General features: G+C 37.3%; 1 protein-coding gene and 1 pseudogene across 7 annotated transcripts in view; one reads left to right on the forward strand and one right to left on the reverse strand.

Moving 5' to 3' along the window:
• ALMS1 (ALMS1 centrosome and basal body associated protein) overlaps nt 1–25,863 on the reverse strand; it is a 235,882-nt gene that overhangs the window by 138,005 nt on the left and 72,014 nt on the right. The window lies entirely within an intron of this gene.
• Nucleotides 12–3,699, forward strand: LOC103019243 (charged multivesicular body protein 5-like; annotated as a pseudogene).

A 25,863-nucleotide genomic window follows, 5' to 3' on the forward strand; every position in this document is an offset into this window, starting at 1 on the left:
GCACAATCCCCATGGTCTTAGACATCCCCAATCCAACAGTCAGTGTCCGCTGTGGGTCTAGTACCCAAGAGCCAGCATATATACATGATTCCCCATATATGCACTTCTCCTTTCCTCAGCCTCCAATGCATTTGCCTCCTCCTGTCTGTTCATACCAAGGTACTTTAGTCTCGCTGGGACTACCCTTACAAATCACTGAATAGGATCCCCAAACTGTATCTCTTTATGCCACCTCATGTAAAAAATGTGCAGTACTCATCCCCAATATGTTGGGAGTAGGGCTGCGACGATCCTGCATGGGACTGGGTTAGGCACCACCACAATAGGCATGCAACAACAAATTATTAAGGCAAACATAAAACTGTCAGCTACCCTGGCTAAACACACTGGGCTGTTACATGAAAGCCCAGCCTTAATGCAACAACAACATGATTCTTTAGTGCAGATGGTTTTGGATAACCATTTAGGTTACTAATGGCCAAGGAAGGGGGAACTGTAAAGGGTACCTCTTGCCGCATGTATATTAATAATTCTGGACAAATTCTGGTAATTTACAAAAGATGGCCCAACAGGTACAAGTATTCCATAATCTCACCCAAGTTTTAAATCAAATACCTACCTTAATCTTATCCATGGGCTTTCATTTATTTTCTTGTCTGGACCCCCAAAAATGAGAGGAGATGGTTACAGACAGGATTTCAAACTACCATTTGCCTATTGATATTGCTGAGTGGCATTTTTGCTTTGTTCAGATGTTTCATGTGCTGGGTGACCAAAATCCCGCCAGTGGCTTTTAAAATCTCCACCATCTAAACAGTGCCCATGACTTTCCCTAAAGACTAATGCCTAGGCATCACAGAGTCAATTGTGATGAGAAAACAGCTACTCTGAGTTGTTACCTAAGCATTTTACAGTATGACAACCCTGCTCACACCCAGAGTCTAGATAGTTAGATAAGGACCTGAGCTTAGGATTCCTGCCACAAGCTCCTGCTTGCTTTTTCTCAGGGAACCTTTTAAAATAACCACTTAGAGTTGAATTTCGAAGAAGGTAGCAAAATCTGCCCCAAACACTTTACAAGTAATAGGTGCTTGCTACTCTGCTCTCTATCTCCTGTTCACTTGTGACCTGGGACGGAGGACTGCCCTTCCCAGGCTCTTGCACACCCCACCCCCACTTCTGGGATCGTAAGTAATAAATCTTGTGACTTTCCTTCCTTGTGTGAGTGTACTGACATTGTGCCTTCAATCAAAATGACCCAGTGTTTGCACTTCCCCAAAGTGAAAGCTCAGATGCTAAGAGAACAGTATGCCAACCCCATGTGGATGGCTTGTGCCTACTCATTCAGCAAGTCATAATGTTCTTAATATTAAGAATATTCTTAATTTAATATACAAGCTACAGGCCCCACAACACAACATACTTACAAAGCAAAAAAACTACCTGAAGAGAAAAGCAAGCACCGAAACCAGATATGGCAAAGATGCTGGAATTATAAAATAGGAATATAAAACAACTATGATTAATGTGCTAAGGGCTCTAATGGATAAAGTGGAAAGCATGCAAGAACAAAGGGACAACGTAAGCAGAGAGATGAAAACCCTAAAAAACAACAAACAACAGATGGTAGAGATCAAAAACACTGTAACAGAAATGAAGAATGCCTTTGATGGGCTTATTAGTAGACTGGACATGGTCAAGACAAGAAACTTTAAGCTAAAGATATCTCAATAGAAACCTCTGAAACTGAAAAGCAAAAAGAACAAGGACTGGAGGAAAAAAAAAAAGCAGAACAGAACATCAAACAACTCTGGGAAAGCTCCAAAAGGTGTAATATATGAGAATGAAAATACCAGAGAAAGAAAAGGACAGAAGAAATATCTGAAGCAATCATGACTAAGAATTTTCCCGAAATTAATGTCAGACAACAAACTGCAGATTCAGGAAGTTCAGAGAACATCAAAGTAGAATAAATGTCAAGGAAAAAACACTATGCCTAAGTATAACATTTTCAAAGTACAAAAAATCAAAGATTAAGAAGAGATCCTGGGGCTTCCCTGGTGGCGCAGTGGTTGAGAATCTGCCTGCCAATGCAGGAGACACGGGTTCGAGCCCTGGTCTGGGAGGATCCCACATGCCGCAGAGCAACTGGGCCCGTGAGCCACAATTGCTGAGCCTGCGCGTCTGGAGCCTGTGCTCCGCAACGGGAGAGGCCGCAACAGTGAGATGTCTGCGCACCGCGATGAAGAGTGGCCCCCGCTCACCGCAACTAGGGGGAGCCCTGGCACACAAACGAAGACCCAACACAGCCAAAAATAAATAAATAAATAAATATAAAAAAAAAAAAAAGAAGAGATCCTGGTTCCATTTCTGGTTTTGCTCCAGTGTTTGGGTTGTCTTCGTGGCCGCCCAAGATAAACCGATTCTTCGGGAAAGCGAAACCCAAGGCTCCGCCGCCCAGCTTGACTGACTGCATTGGCACACAGGGCAGAATCTATTGACAAGAAGATGCTTTCTCGGCTGGATGCTGAACTAGTGAAGTATAAGGATCAGACCAAGAAGATGAGAGAGGGTCCTGCAAAGAATATGGTCAAGCAGAAAGCCTTGCGGGTTCTAAAGCAAAACCGGATGTATGAGCAGCAGTGGGACAATCTTGCCCAACAGTCATTTAACATGGAACAAGCCAATTACACCATCCAGTCATTGAAGGACACCGAGACCACGGTTGATGCTATGAAACTGGGTGTAAAGGAAATGAAGAAAGCATACAAGCAAGTGAAAATCGACCAGATTGAGGATCTACAAGACCAGCTAGAAGATATGATGGAAGATGCAAATGAAATCCAAGAAGCACTGAGTCGTAGTTACGGCACCCCAGAAATAGATGAAGATGACCTAGAAGCAGAGTTGGATGCACTGGGCGATGAGCTTCTGGCTGATGAAGACAGTTCTTATTTGGATGAAGCAGCAGCTGCACCTGCAATTCCAGAAGGTGTTCCCACTGACACAAAGAATAAGGATGGAGTCTTGGTGGATGAATTCGGATTGCCACAGTTCCCTGCTTCATAGACTTGCATCATTCAAGTACATCATGTAAAATAAACACATATTCTGGGACTAGGAAATATTTATCTTTCCAAGTTTGCCATAACAGATCTAGGTTTCTTTCCTTTCTTTGGAGGAAAAGTTAATTACATTGCTTTCATTTTTTTTCCGTTAAGAGACTCATTGCTTGAAGGAAGCTTTCTTCATACTAAATTTTTATTCCTTTTCTCTTATGAAAGACTAACTTACTTAAAATTATCATTGGGTATGTATAATTTCATTCCTTAATAATAATTTTGAGATAAAACCAAGGAAATGGGAATCTTTAAGTTCTATGACAGCATATCTCCACAATCTCAAATTGACCCGATAAATTGATGACAAAGACGAGATTAGTGGGACTGTCCATATTATGATTCAAAACCATTTTCTCTTGTGGTATTATAGGTTGGTTAAAGTGATGGTCTTTTTTGGTGAGTTTTGTTGTGTCTTGTGAGTAAATCTTTACTGTGTCCAATATTGGGATGGAATTATCACTACTGTATCATGGGTGGCTATTTTGATTCTGTGGTTCATTCAGTATTACAGTGGACTTGTAATCAATAATGAATATTTCTTGATATTTAATGTATAGGACATTTATTTATACTCAATAAATATTTCTCAAAAGGGAAAAAAAAAAAGTCCTGAAAAAAGCCAGAGGGAAAAAAAAATCTAAAGAGAAACAGACAATTGCTTCCAACTTCTCCACAGAAACCATACAAGCAAGAAGAAATAGAGTGAAATACTTAAAGTGTTGAGAGAAAAATCCCTCCAAATTAGAATTCTATACCCTACCTATGAAATTATCTTTTAAACTGATAAAGAAACACATTCTCAGACAAACAAAAATTGAGGGAATTTGTTACCAGTTGGTCTGCCATGCAATAAATGTTAACAGAAGCACTCTAGAGGAGAAAATATAGTTCAGAAACTCAGATCTACATAATGATAGGGAGAGCATCAAAGAAGAAACAAGTGAAGGTTAAAAAAAAAAACAACACTTTTTTACCCTTATCTCTAATTGGTCTTAATAGTTTTTTCAACAAATTTCTCACGCATCTTTTCTGACCACAATGGCATGAAACCAGGAATCAACCACAGAAAAAAAAAACAAGAAAAAAACAATTACATGGAGACTAAAAAAATATGCTGCTAAAAAAACAATGGGTCGGGCTTCCCAGGTGGCGCAGTGGTTAAGAATCTGCCTGCCAATGCAGGGGACACGGGTTCGAGCCCTGGTCTGGGAAGATCCCACATGCCACGGAGCAACGGGGCCCGTGAGCCACAACTACTGAGCCTGCGCGTCTGGAGCCTGTGCTCCGCAATAAGAGAGGCCGCGATAGTGAGAGGCCCGTGCACCGCGATGAAGAGTGGCCCCCACTTGCCACAACTTGAGAAAGCCCTCGCACAGAAACGAAGACCCAGCACAGCCAAAAATAAATAAAATAAAATTTAAAAAAAAAAAAAAACAAAAAACAATGGGTCAACAATGAAATCAAAGAGGAAATCAAAAATACCTCAAGACAAATGACCATGAAAACACAACTATACAAAATCTATGGTATGCAGCAAAAGTAGTCCGAAGAGGGAAGTTCATAGCGATACAGGCCTTACTCAAAAAACAAGAAAAATCTCAAATAAAAAACCTAAAATTTAGAAAAAGAAAAACATGGACTTCCCTGGTGGTCCAGTGGGTAAGACTCATTGCTCCCAACGCAGGGGGCCCGGGTTCGATACTTGCTTGGGGAACTAGATCCTGCATTCATGCCACAACTAAGAGTTTGCATGCTGCAGCTAAGAAGTCCGCATGTCACAACTAAGAGTCTGCATGCCGAAACGAAGATCCTGCAAGCCGCAAATAAGACCTGGTGCAGCCAAAATAAATTAATTAATTAATAAATATTAACAAAAAAGAAAAGAAAATCATCATTTTTTTAAAAAAAGAACAAACAAAACCTAAAGTCAGCAGAAGGAAGCAAATGATAAAGATCAGAAGGCAATAAATAAAATAAAGATTTTAAAATATATTAAAGAATCAATAAAAGCAACAGCTGGGTTTTTGAAAGGATAAACAAAATCAATAAACCTCTAGCCAGGCTCACCAAGAAGAAAAGAGGACCCAAATAAACAAAATAAGAAATGAAAGAGGAGAAAAAAACAACCAACATCACAGAAATACAAAATATCATAAGAAAATACCATGAACAGTTATATGACAAGATGGACAACCTAGAAGAAGTGGAAAAGTTTCTAGAAACATACAGACTGCCAAAACTGAATCAAGAAGAAACAGATAATTTGAACAGAACAATCACTAAAAGTGAAATACAATCTGTAATTTAAAAAAAAATCCCTACAAACAAAAGTTAAGGACCAAATGCCTTCAGTGGGGAATTCTACCAAACATACAAAGAAGAACTTACACCTATACTTCTCAAACTCTTCCAAAAGATCGAAGAGGAGGGAATACTCCCAAAGTCACTCTGTGAAGCCATCATCACCCTGACAACCAAAACCAGTCAAAGACACTACCAAAAAAGAAAACTACAGGCCAATATCTTTGATAAATATAGATGCGAAAATCCTCAACAAAATATTAGCAAACCAAATTCAACAACACATAAAAAGAATCATACACCATGATCAAGTCGGATTCATCCCAGGGTCACAAGGATGGTTCAACATACACAAATCAATCAATGTGATACACCATATCAACAAAAGAAAAGACAAAAACCACATGATCATCTAAACAGATGCAGAAATAGCATTTGATAAAATTCAACATCCATTCATGATAAAAAACTCTCACCAAAGTCGGTATAAAGGGAACAAATCTCAACATAATAAAAGCCATTTATGACAAACCCACAGCCAATATATATAATACTCAACGGTGAAAACCTGAAAGCCTTCCTGCTAAATTCTGGAACAAAACAAAGATGCCTACTCTCACCACTTCTATTCAACATTAATATTGGAAGCCCTAACTCCAGCAATCGGACAAGAAAAAGAAATTAAAAGTTTCCAAATTGAAAGGGAAGAGGTAAAATTGTCATTGAATGCAGATGAAATGATAGTCTATACAGAAAACCCTAACGATTCCACATGAAAACTATTAACTATTAGAACTAATAAAGGAATTCAGCAAGGCAGCAGGATACAAGATTAATATATAGAAATCTGTTGCATTTCTTTAGCTAAGAAATAACAAAAAGAGAAAGTTAAAAAAGCAATCACATTTAAAACTGTATCAAACAAAGAAACAAAAAAACCTAGTAATAAAATGTAACCAAGGAGATGACAGACCTATATGTTGAGAACTATAAAACACTGATAAAGATAATAGAAGATGATTCAAAGAAATGAAATATCTCATAGTCTTTAATTGGAAGAATTAATACTGTTAAAATGGCCATATAACCCAAAGCAATCTATAGATTTAATGTGATCCCTATCAAATTACCTGACATTTTTCACAGAACTAGGACAAATTATCCTAAGATTTATATGGAATCACAAAAGATCTAGAATTGCCAAAGTAATGCTGAGGAAAAAGAACAAAGTTGGAGGCATAATCCTCCCAACTTCAGACAAAACTACAAAGCTACAGTAATCAAAACATATATATCAACAGAACAGAACAGAGAGCCCATAAATAAGCCCAGGAACCTACAGTCAATTAATCTTCGACAATGGAGGCAAGAATATACAATGGGGAAAAGACAGTCTCTTCAGCAAGTGGTGCGGGGAAAGCTGGATAGCCTCATATTAGTCAATAAAGTTAGAACACTCCCTCACACCATATACAAAAATAAACTCAAAATGACTTAAAGACTTAAATATAACACATGACACCATTAAACTAGAAGAGAACATAGTCAAAACATTCCCTGACATAAATCACAGAAATATTTTCTTAGATCAGGCTCCCAAGGCAAAAGAAATAAAAGCAAATGCAAACAAGTGGGACCTAATGAAACTTAGAAGCTTTCGCACAGCAAAGGAAACCATAACAAAACAAAGACAACCTACAGACTGGGAGAAAATATTTGTAAATGATGAGACCAACAAGGGATTAATTTCCAAAACATACAAACAACCAATAAAACTCAATATCAAACAAACAAACAACCCAATCAAAAACTGTGTAGAAGACCTAAATAGACATTTCTACAAAGAAGACATATAGATAGCCAACAGGCACATGAAAAGATACTCAACATCACTATCATTAGAGAAATGCAAATCAAAACTACAATGAGGGCTTCCCTGGTGGCGCAGTGGTCAAGAATCTGCCTTGCCAATGCAGGGGACATGGGTTCGAGCCCTGGTCCGGGAAGATTCCCACATGCTGCAGGTTCGAGCCATGGTCCAGGAAGATTCCCACATGCCACAGAGCAACTAAGCCTGTGCACCACAACTACTGAGCCTGTGCTCTAGAGCCCGCGAGCCACAATTACTGAGCCCATGCACCACAAATACTGAAGCCCGTGCACCTAGAGCCCGTGGTCTGCAACAAGAGAAGCCACTCCAATGAGAAGCCCGTGCGCTGCAACGAAGAGTAGCCCCCACTCGCCGCAACTACAGAAAGCCCACGTGCAGCAACAAAGACCCAATGTAGCCAAAAATAAATTTAAAAAAATAAAGATTCTCTACCATTAAAAAAAACAAAGAAACAAAAAACTACAATGACCTCACACCAGTCAGAATGGCCATCATCAAAAAATCTACAAATAATAAATGCTGGAGAGGGTGTAGAGAAAAGGAAACCCTCCTACACTGCTGGTGGGAATTTAAATTGGTGCAGCCACTATGGAAAACAGTATGGACATTACTTTAAAAATAGAGTTACCGGGGCTTCCCTGGTGGCGCAGTGGTTAGGAATCCACCTGCCAAGGCAGGGGACATGGGTTCAAGCCCTGATCTGGGAAGATCCCACATGCTGCGGAGCAACTAAGCCCGTGCACCACAACCACTGAGCCTGTGCTATACAGCCTGCAAGCCACAACTACTGAGCTTGTGCGCCACAACTACTGAAGTCCATGTGCCTAGAGCTTGTGCTCTGCACGCAACAAGAGAAGCCACTGCAATGAGAAGCCCGCGCACCGCAATGAAGAGTAGCCCCCGCTCACCGCAGCTGGAGAGAGCCCGTGTGCAGCAACGAAGACCCAATGCAGCCAAAAATAAATAAATTAAATAAATTAATTTAAAAATAAATAAGTAAATAAAAAATAAATTTAAAAAATAAAATAGAGTTACCACATGATCCAAAAATCCCACTCCTGGGCATATATCTAGGAAAGACAAAAATTCTAATTCAAAAAGATACATGCACCCCAACGTTCATAGCAGCACTATTTACAATAGCCAAGACATGGAAGCAACCTAAATGTCCATCAACAGACGAAAGGATACAGAAGATGTGGCATATACATACAATGGAACACTACTCAGCTATAAAAAGAAAAATGAAATAATGCCATTTGCAGCAACATGGATGGACCTAGAGATTATCATACTAAGTGAAATCAGACACAGAAAGACAAATATTATGACATCACTTACATGTGGAATCTAAACAATAATACACATGAACTTATTTACAAAACAGAAACAGACTCACAAATGTAGAAAACAAACTTATGGTTTCCAAAGGGGAAAGGAAGGGAGGAGGGATAAATTAGGAGAATAGGATTAACAGATACACACCACTTAAACTGATACAGCCACTATGGAGAACAGTGTGGAGGTTCCTTAAGAAACTAAAAACAGAACTACCATATGACCCAGCAATCCCACTACTGGGCATATACCCTGAGAAAACCATAATTCAAAAAGAGTCATGTACCAAAATGTTCATTGCAGCTCTACTTACAATAGCCAGGACATGGAAGCAACCTAAGTGTCCATCAACAGATGAATGGATAAAGAAGATGTGGCACATATATACAATGGAATATTACTCAGCCATTAAAAGGAACGAAACTGAGTTATTTGTAGTGAGGTGGATGGACCTAGAGACTGTCATACAGAGTGAAGTAAGTCAGAAAGAGAAAAACAAATACCGCATGCTAACACATATATATGGAATCTAAAAAAAAGAAAAAAAAAAGATCAGAAGAACCTAGGGGCAAGACGGGAGTAAAGATGCAGATCTACTAGAGAATGGACTTGAGGATATGGGGAGGGGGAAGGGTAAGCTGGGACAAAGTGAGACAGTGGCATGGACATACATACACTACCAAATGTAAAATAGCTAGCTAGTGGGAAGCAGACGCATAGCACAGGGAGATCAGCTTGGTGCTTTGTGACCATCTAGAGGGGTGGGATAGGGAGGGTGGGAGGGAGGAAGATGCAAGAGGGAAGAGATATGGGAACATATGTATATGTATAACTGATTCACTTTGTTATAAAGCAGAAACTAACACACCATTGTAAAGCAATTATACTCCAATAAAGAGGTTAAAAAAAATTTCAAAAAATAAAAATAATAATAATAAAAAGATACACACCACTATATATAAAATAGATAAACAACAAGGGTTTACTGTATATAGCACAGGGAATTATATTCAATATCTTATAATAACCCATAATGAGAAAGATTCTGAAAAATAATCTATAATGGGAAAGAATTATGAATATGTATGAATTACTTTGCTGTATACCTAAAACTAACACAATATTGTAAATCAACGATTATAAAAAAATTTTTTTGGAACTATCGTTCCAGTCTACTGCCTGTTTATTTTTTCCTGCTTTTGTCAATAAAGTTTTATAACAAAACAGCCACATTAAAAAAAAAATAAATTGACGTCTTCATTATATACTACTCAAAAATGATTAAGTGACCTTTAAAATTCTTTTGTAGCTGGGAGAAAAAAAGATATATATATACAGGTTGTGCATGTGTATGTGTATGTATGAAATGAATGGCAGCAATGATATAAGAAATAGGAAGGAAGAATTGGGATTATTTTGGTATTAGAAGGTGCTCAATACTATCTGTGAAGTGGTGTAGTGTTATTTGAAAGTAGACCTAGATTGGGTGCAAATGTATTTTACAAATTCTAGAGATTGGTTCAAGATGGTGGAGTAGAAGGACGTGCACTCACCTCCTCTTTCGAGAGCACAGAAATCACAACTAGCTGCTGAACGGCCATTGACAGGAAGACGCTGGAACCCACCAAGGAGGATACCCCATATCCAAAGACAAAGGAAAAGCCGCAATGAGACAGTAGGAGTGGCGCAATCACGATAAAATCAAATCCAATACCCACAGGGTGGTCAACCCACAAACTGGAGAACCATTATACCACAGAAGTCCGCCCACTAGAGTGAAGGTTCTGAGCCCCATGTCCAGATTCCCAGCCTGGGGGTCCGGCAACAGGACTGGGAATCCCCAGGGAATATGGTTTTGAAGGCCAGCGAGATTTGACTGCAGGACTTCCACAGGACTGGGGGAAACAGAGACTCCACTCCTAGAGGGCACACACAGAGTCCTGTGCGCACCAGGACCCAGGGGAAAGGAGCAGTGACCCCACAGGAGTTGGAACCAAACCTACCTGCTAGTGTTGGAGGGTCTCTTGCAGAGGCAGGGGGCAGCTGTGGCTCACCATGGGGACAGGAGCATTGGCAGCAGTGGTTCTGGGAAGCACCCATTGGCATGAGCCCTCCTGGAGGCTGCCATTGGTCCCACCATACAGCCTGTAGGCTCCAGTGCTGGGTCACCTCAGCCAACAACTAAGAGTAAGGGAACACAGCCCCACCCATCAGCAGACGACCAGGTTAAAGTTTTACTGAGAATGGCTCTCCCCACCAGAGCAAGACCCAGTTCAATCACCAGTCCCTCCCAACAGGAAGCTTGCACAAGCCTCTTAGATAGCCTCATCCACCAGAGGTCACACAGCAGAAGCAAGAAGAACTACAGTCCTGCAGCCTGCAGAATGAAAACCGCAATCACAGAAAGTTAGACGAAATGAAAATGCAGAGGATTATGTTGCAGATGAAGGAACAAGATAAAACCCCAGAAATATAACTAAATGAACTGGAGATAAGCAACCTTCCAGAAAAAAGAATTCAGAATAATGATAGTGAAGATGATCCAGGATCTCGGAAAACAAATTCTAGGACAAATACTAAAAAAAATTTAAAAAGAGAAAAAACTATAACATATATGCTAAGAAATGAGAGAAAATGTAATCACATAAATACTCAACAAAAACCATAAAAGGCATCCACCAGAGGGCAGATAGCAGAAGCAAGAACTACAATCCTGCAGCCTGTGGAATGGAAACAACAATCACAGAAAGTTAGTCAAAATGAGACGGCAGAGGAATTTGTGAAAGGACAAGATGAAACCCCAGAAGAAAAACTAAGTGAAGTGGAGATAGCCAACCTACCAGAAAAAGAATTTAGAATAATGATAGTGAAGATGATCCAAGATATGGGAAAAAGAATGGAGGCAAGGATAGAGAAGATGCAAGAAATGTTTAATAGAGACCTAGAAAAACTAAAGAACAAACAGGGATTAATAATACGAGAACTGAAATGAAAAATACAGAAGGATTCAATAGCAGAATTAAGTGAGGAGAAGAACGGATAAGTGACCTAGAAGATAGAATGGTGGAAATCACTGCCACGGAAAAGAATAAAGAAAAAAGAATGAAAAGAAATGAAGACAGTCTAAGAGACCTCTGGGACCAACATTAAACACACCAACATTCGCATTATAGGGGTCCCAGAAGGAGAAGAAAGGGAGAAGGGCCCTGAGAAAACACTTGAAGAGATAATAGCTGAAAACTTCCCTAACATGGGAAAGGAAACAGTCACCCAAGTTCAGGAAGTGCAGAGAGTCCCAGGTAGGATACACCCAAGGAGGAACACACCGAGACACATAGTAATCAAATAGACAAAAATTAAAGACAAAGTTATTAAAAGCAACAAGAGAAAACTGACAAATAACATACAAGGGAACTCCCAAAAGGTTATCAGCTGATTTCTCAGCTGAAACTCTGCTGGCCAGAAGGGAGTAGCACGATATATTTAAAGTGATGAAAAGGAAGAACCTACACCAAGAATACTCTACCCAGTGAGGCTCTCATTGGGATTTCATGGAGACATCAAAAGCATTACAGACAAGCAAAAGCTAAGAGAATTCAGCACCACCAGACCAGCTTCGCAACAAATGCTAAAGGAACTTCTGTAGGCGAGAAAGAGAGCAGCAACTTAAAACAATCTTGTACATATACAGACGCCTATATCAAAACCCCATGGGAACAGCAAACCCAAAAACTACAATAGATACACACAAAAAAGAAAAAACAACTCAAACACAACACTAAAGATGGTCATCAAACAAGAAGACAAGGGAAGAAAAAAGACCTCCAGAAACAAGCACAAAACAATTAACAAAATGGCAATAGGAACATGCATATTCATAATTACCTTACATGTAAATGGATTAAATCCTCCAACCAAAAGACACAGACCTGCTAAATGGATACAAAAACAAGACCCGTATATTTGCTGTCTACAAGAGACCAACTTCAGACCTAGGGACACATACACATTGAAAGTGAGGGGATGGAAAAAGGTATTCCACGCAAATGGAAATCAAAAGAAAGCTGGAATGGCAATACTCATATCAGACAAAATAGACTTGAAAACAAAGACTGTTATAAGAGACAAAGAAGGACACTACATAATGATCAAGGGATCAACCCAAGAAGAAGAAGATATAACAACTGTAAATATAAATGCACCCAACATAGGAGCCCCTCAATATATTGAATATAAGGCAAATACTAACAGCCATAAAGGGAGACATCGACAGTAACACAATAATAGTGTGGGACTTTAACACCCCACTTTCATCAATGGACAGATCATCCAGACAGAAAATCAATAAGGAAACACAGGCCTTAAATGACACATTAGATCAGATGGACTTAATTGATATTTATAGAGCATTCCAGCCCAAACCAGCAGAATAAACATTCTTCTCATGTGCACACAGAACATACTCCAGGATTGACCACATGCTGGGCCACAAAGCAAGCCTCGGTAAATGTAAGAAAACTGAAATCATATCAAGCATCTTTTCTGACCACAACACTATAAGATTAGAAATAAACCACAAGAAAAAAAAAGCTGTAAAAAACACAAACACATGGAGGCTGAACAATATGCTATACTAAACAACCAATGGATCACTGAAGAAATCTAAGAGGAAATCAAAAAATACCTGGAGAAAAATGAAAACAAAAGCACAATGATCCAAAATCTATGGAATGTAGCAAAAGCAGTTCTAAGAGAAAAGTTTATAGCAAAACAATCTTACCTCAGGAAACAAGAAAAATGTAAAATAAACGACCTAACCTTACACCTAAAGCAACTAGAGAAAGAAGAACAAAGAAAACCTAAGTCAGTAGAAGGATATCATAAAGATCAGAGCAGAAATAAATGAAATAGAGATGAAGAAAACAATAGCAAAGATCAATGAAACTAAAAGCTGGCTCTTTGAAAAGATAAACAAAATTGATAAACCTATAGCCAGACTCATTAAGAAAAAAAGGGAGAGAAGCAAGAAAAACTACAATCCTGCAGCCTGTGGACCAAAAACCACAGTTACAGAAAGATAGACAAGATGAAAAGGCAGAGGGCTATGTACCAGATGAAGGAACAAGAAAAAAACCCAGAAAAACAACTAAATGAAGTGGAGATAGGCCACCTTCCAGAAAAAGAATTCAGAATAATGATAGTGAAGATGATCCAGGACCTCGGAATAAGAATGGAGGCAAAGATTGAGAAGATGCAAGAAATGATTAACAAAGACCTAGAAGAATTAAAGAACAAACAGAGATGACCAATACAATAACTGAAATGAAAACTACACTAGAAGGAATCAATAGCACAATAACTGAGGCAGAAGAACGGATAAGTGACCTGGAAGACAGAATGGTGGAATTCACTGCTGCGGAACAGACTAAAGAAAAAAGAATGAAAAGAAATGAAGACAGCCTAAGAGACCTCTGGGACAACATTAAACGCAACAACATTCGCATTATAGGGGTCCCAGAAGGAGAAGAGAGAGAGAAAGGACCCGAGAAAATATTTGAAGAGATTATAGTCGAAAACTTCCCTAACATGGGAAAGGAAATAGCCACCCAAGTCCAGGAAGCGCAGAGAGTCCCATACAGGATAAACCCAAGGAGAAACACGCCGAGACACATAGTAATCAAAATGGCAAAAATTAAAGACAAAGAAAAATTATTGAAAGCAGCAAGGGAAAAACGACAAATAACATACAAGGGAACTCCCATAAGGTTAACAGCGGATTTCTCAGCAGAAACTCTGCAAGCCAGAAGGGAGTGGCATGATATACTTAAAGTGATGAAAGGGAAGAACCTACAACCAAGATTACTCTACCCGGCAAGGATCTCATTTAGATTTGATGGAGAAATCAAAAGCTTTAGAGACAAGCAAAAGCTAAGAGAATTCAGCACCACCAAACCAGCTCTACAACAAATGCTAAAGGAACTTCTCTAAGTGGGAAACACAAGAGAAGAAAAGGACCTACAAAAACAAACCCAAAACAATTAAGAAAATGGTCATAGGAACATACGTATCGATAATTACCTTAAATGTGAATGGATTAAATGCCCCAACCAAAAGACATAGACTGGCTGAATGGATACAAAAACAAGACCCATATATATGCTGTCTACAAGAGACCCACTTTAGACCTAGGGACACATACAGACTGAAAGTGAGGGGATGGAAAAAGATATTCCATGCAAATGGAAATCAAAAGAAAGCTGGAGTAGCTATACTCATATCAGATAAAATAGACTTTAAAATAAAGAATGTTACAAGAGACAAGGAAGGACACTACATAATGATCAAGGGATCAATCCAAGAAGATATAACAATTATAAATATATATGCACCCAACATAGGAGCACCTCAATACATAAGGCAACTGCTAACAGCTATAAAAGAGGAAATTGACAGTAACACAATAATAGTGGGGGACTTTAACACCTCACTTACACCAATGGACAGATCATCCAAAATGAAAATAAATAAGGAAACAGGAGCTTTAAATGATACAATAGACCAGATAGATTTAATTGATATTTATAGGACATTCCATCCAAAAACAGCAGATTACATGTTCTTCTCAAGTGCGCACGGAACATTCTCCAGGATAGATCACATCTTGGGTCACAAATCAAGCCTCAGTAAATTTAAGAAAATTGAAATCATATCAAGCATCTTTTCTGACCACAACGCTATGAGATTAGAAATGAATTACAGGGAAAAAAACGTAAAAAAGACAAACACATGGAGGCTAAACAATACGTTACTAAATAACCAAGAGATCACTGAAGAAATCAAAGAGGAAATAAAAAAATACCTAGAGACAAATGACAATGAAAACACGACGACCCAAAACCTATGGGATGCAGCGAAAGCAGTTCTAAGAGGGAAGTTTATAGCTATACAAGCCTACCTAAATAAACAAGAAAAATCTCAAGTAAACAATCTAACCTTACACCTAAAGAAACTAGAGAAAGAAGAACAAACAAAACCCAAAGTTAGCGGAAGGAAAGAAATCATAAAGATCAGAGCAGAAATAAATGAAATAGAAACAAAGAAAACAGTAGCAAAGATCAATAAAACTAAAAGTTGGTTCTTTGAGAAGATAAACAAAATTGATAAGCCATTAGCCAGACTCATCAAGAAAAAGAGGGAGAGGACTCAAATCAATAAAATCAGAAATGAAAAAGGAGAAGTTACAACAGACACCGCAGAAATACAAAGCATCCTAACAGACTACTACAAGCAACTTTATGCCAATAAAATGGACAACCTGGAAGAAATGGACAAATTTTTAGAAAGGTATAACCTTCCAAGACTGAACCAGGAAGAAACAGAAAATATGAACAGACCAATCACAAGTAATGAAATTGAAACTGTGATTAAAAATCTTCCAACAAACAAAAGTCCAGGACCAGATGGCTTCACAGGTGAATTCTATCAAACATTTAGAGAAGAGCTAACACCTATCCTTCTCAAACTCTTCCAAAAAATTGCAGAGGAAGGAACACTCCCAAACTCGTTCTATGAGGCCACCATCACCCTGATACCAAAACCAGACAAAGATACTACACAAAAAGAAAATTGCAGACCAATATCACTGATGAACATAGATGCAAAAATCCTCAACTACTAGCAAACAGAATCCAACAACACATTAAAAGGATCATACACCACGATCAAGTGGGATTTATCCCAGGGATGCAAGGATTCTTCAATATATGGAAATCAGTCAATGGGATACACCATATTAACAAATTGAAGAATAAAAACCATATGATCATCTCAATAGATGCAGAAAAAGCTTTTGACAAAATTCAACACCCATTTCTGATAAAAACTCTCCAGAAAGTTGGCATAGAGGGAACCTACCTCAACATAATAAAGGCCATATATGACAAACCCACAGCAAACATCATTCTCAATGGTGAAAAACTGAAAGCATTTCCTCTAAGATCAGGAATGAGACAAGGATGTCCACTCTCACCACTATTATTCAACATAGTTCTGGAAGTCCTAGCCACGGCAATCAGAGAAGAAAAAGAAATAAAAGGAATACAAATTGGAAAAGAAGAAGTAAAACGGTCACTGTTTGCGGATGACATGATACTATACATAGAGAATCCTAAAACTGCCACCAGAAAACTGCTAGAGCTAATTAATGAATATGGTAAAGTTGCAGGATACAAAATGAATGCACAGAAATCTCTTGCATTCCTATACACTAATGATGAAAAATCTGAAAGTGAAATTAAGAAAACACTCCCGTTTACCATTGCAACAAAAAGAATAAAATATCTAGGAATAAACCTACCTAAGGAGATAAAAGACCTGTACACAGAAAATTATAAGACACTGATGAAAGAAATTAAAGATGATACCAACAGATGGAGAGATATACCATGTTCTTGGATTCGAAGAATCAACATTGTGAAAATGAGTATACTACCCAAAGCAATCTACAGATTCAATGCAATCCCTATCAAATTACCAATGACATTTTTTACGGAGCTAGAACAAATCATCTTAAAATTTGTATGGAGACACAAAAGACCCCGAATAGCCAAAGCAGTCTTGAGGGAAAAAAATGGAGCTGGAGGAATCAGACTCCCTGACTTCAGACTATACTACAAAGCTACAGTAATCAAGACAATATGGTACTGGCACAAAAACAGAAACATAGATCAATGGAACAAGATAGAAAGCCCAGAGATTAACCCACACGCCTATGGTCAACTAATCTATGACAAAGGAGGCAAAGATATACAATGGAGAAAAGACAGTCTCTTCAGTAAGTGGTGCTGGGAAAACTGGACAGCTACATGCAAAAGAATGAAATTAGAACACTCCCTAACACCATACACAAAAATAAACTCAAAATGGATTAGACCTAAATGTAAGACTGGACACTATAAAACTCTTAGAGGAAAACATAGGAAGAACACTCTGACATAAATCACAGCAAGATCTTTTTTGATCCACCTCCTAGAGTAATGGAAATAAAAACAAAAATAAACAAATGGGACCTAATGAAACTTCAAAGCTTTTGCACAGCAAAGGAAACCATAAACAAGACGAAAAGACAACCCTCGGAATGGGAGAAAATATTTGCAAACGAATCAACGGACAAAGGATTAATCTCCAAAATATATAAACAGCTCATTCAGCTCAATATTAAAGAAACAAACACCCCAATCCAAAAATGGGCAGAAGACCTAAATAGACATTTCTCCAAAGAAGACATACAGATGGCCACGAAGCACATGAAAAGATGCTCAACATCACTAATTATTAGAGAAATGCAAATCAAAACTACAATGAGGTATCACCTCACTCCTGTTAGAATGGGCATCATCAGAAAATCTACAAACAACAAATGCTGGAGAGGGTGTGGAGAAAAGGGAACCCTCTTGCACTGTTGGTGGGCATGTAAATTGATACAGCCACTATGGAGAACAGTATGGAGGTTCCTTAAAAAACTAAAAATAGAATTACCATATGACCCAGCAATCCCACTACTGGGCATATACCCAGAGAAAACCATAATTCAAAAAGACACATGCACCCGAATGTTCATTGCAGCACTATTTACAATAGCCAGGTCATGGAAGCAACATAAATGCCCATCGATAGACGAATGGGTAAAGAAGTTGTGGTACATATATACAATGGAATATTACTCAGCCATAAAAAGGAACGAAATTGAGTCATTTGTTTAGAAGTGGATGGATCTAGAGACTGTCATACAGTGAAGTAAGTCAGAAAGAGAAAAACAAATATCGTATATTAATGCATGTATGTGGAACCTAGAAAAATGGTACAGATGAGCCGGTTTGCAGGGCAGAAGTTGAGACACAGATGTAGAGAATGGACATATGGACACCAAGGGGGGAAAACTGCGGTGGGGTGGGGATGGTGGTGTGCTGAATTGGGGGATTGGGATTGACATGTATACACTGATGTGTATAAAAGTGATGCCTAATAAGAACCTGCAGTATAAAAAAACAAACAAACAAAACAACTAATACTAAACTTTCACTGGGTTATTTGTATGGAAATATGTTAATATAAATGTTTCAGACTTTAAAAAAAAAAAGGAAAAAAGGGAGAGGACACAAATCAATACAATTAGAAATGAAAAAGGAGAAGTTACAACTGACACCACAGAAATACAAAGGATCATAAGAGATTATTACAAGCAACTGTATGCCAATAAAATGCACAACCTGGAAGAAATGGACAAATTCTTAGAAAGATACAATCTCCCAAGACTGAACCAGGAAGAAATAGAAAATATGAACAGACCAATCACAAGTACTGAAATTGAAACTGTGATTTAAAAACTCCCAAAAAAACAAATGTCCAAGACCAAATGGCTTCAAAAGCGAATTCTATCAAACATTTAGAGAAGAGCTAACACCTATCCTTTTGAAACTGTTCCAAAAATTTGCAGAGGAAGGAAAACTCCCAAACTCATTCTATGAGGTCACCATCACCATGATACCAAAACCAAAGATACCACAAAAAAAGAAAATTACAGGCCAATATCACGGGTGAACACCAGAGGCAAAACTCCTCAACAAAATACTAGCAATCCAAATCCAGTAATACATTAAAAGGATCATACATCATGATCAAGTGGGATTTATCCCAGAGATGCAAGGATTTTTCAATATTACAAATTAATCAGTATGGCACACCACATCAACAAATTGAAGAATAAAAGCCATATGATCATCTCAATAGATGCAGAAAAAGCTTTTGACAAAATTCAACACCGATTTATGATAAAAGCTCTCCTGAAAGTGAGCATAGAGGGAATCTACCTCAACATAATAAGGGCTATATACGACAAATCTACAGCTAACATCATACTCAATGGTGTAAAGCTGAAAGCATTTCCTCTAAGATCAGGAAAAAGACAAGGATGTCCACTCTTGCCACTTTTATTCAACATCGTTTTGGAAGTCCTAGTTACAGCAATCAGAGAAAACAAAGAAATAAAAGGAATCCAATTGGAAAAGAAGTTGTTAAACCGTCACTGTTTGCAGATGACATGATACTATACATAGAAAATCCTAAAGACGCTACCAGAAAACTACTAGAGCTCATCAATGAATTTGGTAAAGCTGCAGGTCACAAAATTAATGCACAGAAATCTGTTGCATTTCTATACACTAATAATGAAAGATCAGAAAGAGAAATTAAAGAAACAATCCCATTTACCATCGCATCAAAAAGAATGAAATACCTAGGAATAAACCTACCTAGGGAGACAAAAGACCTGTACTCCAAAAACTATAAGACACTGATGAAAGAAATCAGACACAACACAAACAGGTTGAAAGATACACCATGTTCTTGGATTGGAAGAATCAATATTGTCAAAATGACTATACTACCCAAGGTGGTCTACAGATTCAATGCAACCCCTATCAAATTACCAATGGTCATTTTCACAGAACTAGAACAAAAAATCTTAAAATTTGTATGGAGACACAAAAGACCCCAAATAGCCAAATCAATCTTGTGAAAGAAAAATGGAGCTAGAGGAATCAGGCTCCCTGACTTCAGACTACACTACAAAGCTATAGTCACCAAAACAGTATGGGACTGTCACAAAAATAGGAATATAGATCAATGAAACAGTATAGAAAGCCCAGAAATAAACCGACGCACCTATGGTCAATTAATCTATGACAACGGAGGCAAGACTATAAAATGGAGGAAAGACAGTCTCTTCAATAAATGGTGCTGGGAAAACTGGACAGCTGCATGTAAAGAAAAATGAAATTAGAAAATTCTTTAACACCATACACAACTCTTAGAGGAAAACATAGGCAGAACACTCTCTGACATAAATCACAGCTATATCTTTTTCAATAAATCACAGCAATATCTTTTTCAATCTGTCTCCCAGAGTAATGGAAATAAAAACAAAAATAAACAAATGAGACCTAATTAAACTCAAAAGCTTTTGCACAGCAAAGGAAACCATAAACAAAACGAAAACACAACCCACAGAATGGGAGAAAGTACTTCCAAAAGATGCAACCAACAAGGGATTAGTCTCCAAAATTTACAAACAGCTCATGCGGCTTAATAACATAAAAACAAACAACCCAATCAAAAAATCGGCAGAAGACCTAATAGACATTTCTCCAAAGAATACATACAGATGACCAAGAGGCACATGAAAATTGGTCAACATCGGTAATTATTAGAGAAATGCAAATCAAAACCATTGATGCAATGAGATATCACCTCACACCAGTCAGAGTGGCTATCATCAAAAAATCCACAAACAATAAATGCTGGAGAGGGTGTGAAGAGAAAGGAACCCTCCTACACTGTTGGTGGAAATGTAAATTGGTACAGCTACTGTGGAGAACAGTATGGAGGTTCCTTAAAAAGCTAAAAGTAGAGCTATCGTATGATCCTGCAATCCCACTCCTGGGCATATATTCAGAGAAAAGCATGATCCGAAAGGATACATGCATCCCAATGTTCACTGCAGCGCCGTTCACAATAGCCAAGACATGGAAGCAACCTAAATGTCCATCGACGAATGGATAAAGAAGATGTGGTACACATATACAATGGAATATTACTCAGCCATAAAAAGAATGAAATAATGCCATTTGCAGCAACATGGATGGACCTAGAGATTGTCATACTGAGTGAAATCACACTGAAATCACACAGAGAAAGACAAATATCGTATGATCTCACTTATATGCGGAATGTAAAAACAAATACACACACACACACACACACAAACACACACACACAAATGAACTAAGTTACAAACCAGAAACAGACTCACAGACTTAGAGTACAAACTTATGGTTACCAGAGGGGAAGGGCGGGGGGGAGGGATAGTTAGGCAGTTTGGGATTGACAGGTACACACTGCTATATTTAAAATAGATAACAAGGACCTACTATATAACACAGGGAACTCTGCTCAATATTATGTAACAACCTAAATGGTGAAAGAATTTGAAAAACAGATACATGTATATGTATAACTGAATCACTTTGCTGTACACCTGAAACTAACACAACATTGTTAATCAACTATACTCCAGTATAAAACAAAAAGTTAATAAAATACATACATACAAAATCATAAAAGGCAGTATTACTGAATCACTTTGCTGTATAGCAGAAATTAACACAACATTGTAAATCAACTATACTTCAATAAAATAAATTTTAAATAAATAAATCCTCCATTTTATATATACACACAAAATAAAACACAAACAGCAGAAAAGAGTGGAAGACAAAAATATCAACAAAGAACAAGGGCAACGATAGAAAATAGTAATAAATATGATAGATATCAATCCAACTATATTAATAATCACTTTGAAAGCCAATGGTCTAAGTATAATAATTAAAAGACAGAGATTGCCAGAGTGGATCAAAAAACAAGACCCAACTATATGTTATCTACAAGAAAGCCACTTTAAATATAAAAACACATGTAGATGAAAAGTAAATGAATGGAGAAAAATATACCATGCTAATACTAATCAAAAGAAAGTAGAAGTGCTATATTAATTTCAGACAGAACAGACTTCAAAGGAAGGAAAGTTATCAAGGATAAAGAAGGGCATAACATAATGATAAAGGGGTCAATTCTCCAAGAAGATGAAACAATGTATACGCAGCTAACAAGACTGTCGAACTACATGAGACAAAAAATGATAGAACTGCAAAGAGAAATAGATGAATCCACTATAATACTTGGAGACTTTAACACCCCTCCATCAGAAATGAACAAATCCCTCAGGCAGCAAATCAGTAAGAACATACTTGACCTCAAAAACATCAATAAACTGGATAGAAATGCACATCTATAAATTACTTCAGTCAAAAAGAGCAGACTACACATCCTTCTCAAGCTCACATGGAACATTAACCACAATACGCCATGTTCTGGGCCATAAAACTCACCTTAACAAATTTTTAAAAATAGTAACCATACAATGTCTGCTCTTAGACCAAAATAAAGTTAAACTAGAAATGACACAAAGACAGTTGGAAAACCCCCAAATATGTGGAGATTAAACAACATACTTCTAAAAATATATAAATCAAGGAAGAAATATGTTAACCTAAATGAAAATGAAAAGACAACTTGTGAAAATTTGTGGAATGCAGTGAAAGCAGTGCATAGAAAATTTACAGCACTGAATGCATATATTAGAAAAGAAAGATCTAAAATCCATAGTCTAAATTTCTACCTTAGGAAACTACAAAAAGAAGAGCAAATTAAGTCCAAAGTAAGCAAAACAAACAAATAAATAAATAAATAAATAAACATCAATAAGCCAAGCAAACTAAGAAAGAGCAGACACAAATTACTAATATCTAAAATGCAAGCGGGACATCAGTACAGATCCTATGAACATTAAAAGGAAAACAAAGGAATATTAGGAACAAACCATATGCCCACAAATTCGACAACCTAGATGGAATGGACCAATTCCTTAAAAGATACAATGTGCCAAAACTCACATAAGAAGAAAAAGACATGCTGAATAGGCACCAATTTATTTAAGAAATTGAATCAGTAACTTAATAACCTTTTAAAAAAAGAAAGCACTAGGCCCAAGTGGCTTCACTGGTGAATTCTACCAGACATTTAAGGAAGAAATTATACCAATTCCCTCCAATCTCTTTCAGAGACAGAAGCAGAAGAAATACTTCTTCCTAATCCATTCTATGAAGCCAGCATTACCCTAATAAAACAACCAGACAAGGACACTTCAAGGGGAAAAAAACCAAAAAACCAAAAAAACACTACAGACCAATATCTCTTCTCATGAATATAGTTGCAAAAATCCTCAATAAAGTGTTAACAAATCAAATCCAACAAAGTATAATTATATGCAGTGACCAAGTGGGATTTATCCCAGGTATGCAAGACTGGTTCATCATTCAAAAATCAATTAATGTAATCCATCACATCAAAAGCCTAAAAAAGAAAAATCACACAATTATATCAATAAATGCAAAAAGCATATTTGAAAAAATTCAACACCCATTCATGAGAAAACTATCAGTAAACCAGGAATAGAGGAAAACTTCCTCACCATATTTCATGGTGAGAAACTAGCTTTCCCACAAGGATCAGAAACTCATTAAGGATGCCCATCTCACCCCTCTTTTTCAACATCACACTGGAATTCCTAGCTAATGCTTTAAGACAAGAAAAGGAAATAAAAAGTATACAGCTGGAGAAGGAAGAAATAAAACTGTGTTTGCAGATGACATGGTGATCTGTAGAAAATCTGAAAGACTCAACAAAAAAACTCTTGGAACTAATAAGCAATTACACTAAGTTGCCAAATACAAGGTTAATATACAAGTCAACTGCTCGCCTATGTATCATTTATGAACAAACGAAATTTGAAATTAAAACCACAATACCATTTATATTAGCATCCTACAAAAATGAAATGTTTACATATAAATCTAACAAAATATACACAAGATCTATATGAGGAAAATTATAAATTCTTGATGAAAGAAATTAAAGAAGAATTAAATAAATGGAGACAGAGTCCATGTTTATCGACAGGAAGACTCAATATTTTCAGGATCCTCAGTTCCTCCTATACTGTTGTATAGATTCAGTGCAAGTCCAATCATAATGCCAGTAAGTGATTTTGTGGATATTGAAAGACTGATTCCAAAGTTTATATGGAGAGGCAAAAGACCCAGAAGAGCCAACACAATAATGAAGGAGAAGAACCAAGTAGGAAAACTGACACTTTCTGAATTCAAGACTTACTATAAAGCTACAGTAATCAACACAGTGTCGTACTGGTGAAACAGACAAATAGATCACCGTAACAGAACAGAGCCCAGAAATAGACCCATGTAAATATAGTCAACTGATCTTTGACAAGGCACAAAGGCAATATAACAGAGTAAAAGTAGCATTTTCAACAAATGGTGCTTGAATAACTGGACATCCATGTAGAAAAAAATTAATCTAGACACAGACTTTAAACCCTTCACAGAAATTAAATCAAAATGGATCGTAGACCTAAATGTAAAATGCAAAACTCCTAGAAAACAACATAGGAAAAAACCTATATGACCTCGGATATGGTGATGAATTTCAAGATACAACATCAGAGATACAATCCTTGAAAGAAATAACTGATAAGCTGGACACACTAAAATTTAAAATTTCTGTTCTGTGAAAAACAATGTCAAGAGAATGAGACTGGGAGAAAGATACTTGCAAAAGGCACATCTGATAAAAAACTATTATCCAAAATATACAAAGAACTCTTAAAAGTCAACAATAACAAAATAACCCAATATAAAACTGGGCCAAAGACATTAACAGATACCTCAGCAAAAAAGATATACAACTGGAAAATACGTATATGAAAAGATGCCCCACATCACGTCACCAGGGAAGTGAAAACTAAAACAACAATAAGACACTACTTACACACCTATTAGAATAGCCAAAATTGAGAAAACTGAAAATAACAAATGCTGGCGAGCATGTGGAGCCACAGAAACTCTCATTCATTGTTGGTAGGAATGTGAACTGAAACAGTCACTTTATAAGATGGTTTGGCAGTTTCTTATGAAACTAAGCATACTCTTACCATACGATCTAGCATTTGTGCTCCTTGATATTTACCCAACAGAGCTGAAAACTTATGTCCACAAAGAAACCTGCATCTGATGTTTATAGCAGATTTATTAATAATTGTCAAAACCTAGAAGGAACCAAGATGTCCTTCAGATGTAGGGATAAATTCTATTAAGTAGATGAATGGATAAACTGTGGTACATCCAGACAATGGAATATTATTCATTGCTAAAAAGAAATGAGCTATCAGGCCATAACAAAACATGGAAGAACCTTAATGCATATTACTAATCGAGAGAGCCAATCTGAACAGGCTACAAAATGTATGATTCCAACTATAAGACAATGTGGAAAATGGTAAAGTATGGAGACAGTAAAAGATCAGCGGTTGCAGTGTGGGTGGTAGACTTGAATAGATGGAATACAGAGGAATTTTAGGGTGGTGACAGTACTCTGTATATTATAATGATGGATACATGCCATTATATACACTATCCAAAAATACAGAATGTACAACACCAGGAGTGAACCCTAATG

This window comes from Balaenoptera acutorostrata, chromosome 12 (assembly GCF_949987535.1).
Source record: "Balaenoptera acutorostrata chromosome 12, mBalAcu1.1, whole genome shotgun sequence".
In the NCBI taxonomy this organism is placed as follows: domain Eukaryota; kingdom Metazoa; phylum Chordata; class Mammalia; order Artiodactyla; family Balaenopteridae; genus Balaenoptera; species Balaenoptera acutorostrata.